The 402-nt window shown below is 35.1% G+C and overlaps 1 non-coding gene across 1 annotated transcript; it reads left to right on the forward strand.

Moving 5' to 3' along the window:
• On the forward strand, positions 1–114 carry LOC145345822 (U5 spliceosomal RNA). Its single transcript, XR_013887194.1, has one exon. It is a non-coding gene; the product is annotated as a U5 spliceosomal RNA (small nuclear RNA).
• Positions 115–402: the final 288 nt, after the last annotated feature.

Genomic DNA, 402 nt, shown 5'->3' on the forward strand with positions numbered 1-402 from the left:
TGCATTTGGTTTCTCTTCAGATCATATAAATCTTTCGCCTTTTACTAAAGAGTTCCGTGGAGAGGAACACTCAGAGTTTGAAGTAATTTTTTGTGGCCCTGCTTTGCTGGGGCTGTCTTATGTTTAAAAGAAATAATTTTTTCCAGCATTTTGGATTTCTATTCCAGATTTCCAGCATCTGCATTTTATTTTTGTATCCAACATCCAGTATTGGATGAGTAAAATCTTTCTCCTAAGTACTGGGAAGAGTGAAGCCAGTATTTTTGGGGACTGCTGCAAACTCCTTTCCCTAGCCTTATTTATTTTTATTATTATGTTCAATAAGCTTTCCAATGAGAGTTATTTGTTCCAAATGACACGAATTTTTAATGGTTTTCAATGTGACAAGTGAGAGTACAGATT

Source organism: Carcharhinus amblyrhynchos, chromosome 7, assembly GCF_965287045.1.
Source record: "Carcharhinus amblyrhynchos chromosome 7, sCarAmb.v2.hapA, whole genome shotgun sequence".
NCBI classification, from domain to species: Eukaryota; Metazoa; Chordata; class Chondrichthyes; order Carcharhiniformes; family Carcharhinidae; genus Carcharhinus; species Carcharhinus amblyrhynchos.